Raw genomic sequence first — 1709 nt, 5'->3', positions numbered from 1 at the left:
GGCGTTAGAGCGCGCGAGCAGCCAAACTAACCAGCTAGGCGGGTGCTGCACGATGCGGTCAAGCTAACGGGCATACGCCCATGACCAATTGGTCACCGGAGACCCGCCGGCGACGAGCTCCGCGGCGCTGCGTTCGGGCGCGCGTGGGGAAGCAGCTAAGGGGCGCGCGAGAGCGAAAGGACAGGGGAGGAGGGGGAGAAGCTCACCGCGCGGCACACGGAGGCCGGTGAGAGGCTTAGGAGCAGCAGCAGTCGCCGGAGTCGAAGAAGACGGCGGCGACCCGAGGAAGAAGGCGACGGCGTTGGGGGGTGATGTAGGGGGTCCCGGCTCGAGTAGGTGGTCGGGGAGGACGGGCTCGACGCGGCGGAGCTCGTGGACACGTCGGGGAGGAGCACGGGGCTCGGTGGCCGCGGAAACGACGGCGGCACGTCGGCGACCGCGCTCGGGCGTTGGGGAAGGAGGGAGCGGCGTGGATCTGGGGGGGAGAGGGAGAGGCGCAGAGGCCGAGAGGGTGAGCGGGGGGGGAGTGGGAGAGGGGCCCGAGGAGGCGGGGGCGCTGGCGTCCTTATCCTCGACGCCGGCGACGGGGTCCGGCGGGGACGCGACTGTTGCGACCCCGGTCGGGGGAACAGGGAAGGGGAGGGCGACCCGGGGAGGTGGGCTAGGCCGTCTGGGCCTGGGGTCGGCCCAGTTGGGCCAGGGTCCAGTGGGGGGGCTTCTCCTTCTCCTTTTTTTCTTTGTTTGTTCTGTTTTCTTTTGTATTTTCTTTTTATTTATTTATTTTCTTTTCTGTTTTATTTCAATTTAATTTATTTAGGCATCTATAAAAATATGTTTTCTTTAGTATAATTACCCTTGTAATATTTGGCATGGCCCGAACATTTTTGTTTAAATTTTTGAAAACTTTTATTTTCCACTTTAAATTTAATTGAAGTTTGAATTAGGAGTTTGAAAAGAAATGTGATTCCAATGTGATCAAGCCCTGTTTAGCAACATGATTAGCTTAATCACAGAGAGTTACTGTAGCATGATTCTCGGGGTGTTACAAATCTCCTCCACTACAAGAAATCTCGTCCCGAGATTTAGGAGGTAGAAGGAAACAGTGCGGGGTATTCTTCGCGCAGACGATCCTCTCGTTCCCAAGTGGCCTCATCTTCAGAATGGTGCGACCACTGGACTTTGAGAAACTTGATCGCCTTCTGACGTGTGCGGCGTTCAGCTTGGTCGAGAATGCGGACCGGATGCTCCTTATAGGAGAGGTCTTGCTGCAATTCGAGCACTTCATGATCCACCGCTCGGATTGGGTCCTTGAAGCAACGGCAGAGCTGTGACACATGGAACACATCGTGAACCTGAGAAAGGTTCGGCGGTAGCTCTAGTTGGTATGCCACTTTTCCACGCCTTTCGAGAATAAGGAATGGGCCAATATATCGAGGAGCTAGTTTGCCCTTGATTCCGAAGCGGTGAGCACCCTTCATAGGTGTGACTCGAAGATAAGCCTTTTCGCCAGGTTGATAGACCATGTCTTTATGATGACGGTCATACTGACTCTTCTGACGAGACTGAGCAGTCTTGAGATTCTCGCGAATAATGCGGACTTGTTCTTCGGCATCTTGGATAATATCCGGACCGAAGAGTGGACGTTCCCCAGTTTCTGACCAGTTCAGAGGGGTTCGGCACTTTCGTCCATATAACACTTCGAAGGGGGC

The sequence above is a fragment of the Aegilops tauschii genome, chromosome 3 (genome assembly GCF_002575655.3).
Source record: "Aegilops tauschii subsp. strangulata cultivar AL8/78 chromosome 3, Aet v6.0, whole genome shotgun sequence".
In the NCBI taxonomy this organism is placed as follows: domain Eukaryota; kingdom Viridiplantae; phylum Streptophyta; class Magnoliopsida; order Poales; family Poaceae; genus Aegilops; species Aegilops tauschii.
Note: the sequence above shows the minus strand (reverse complement) of the source record.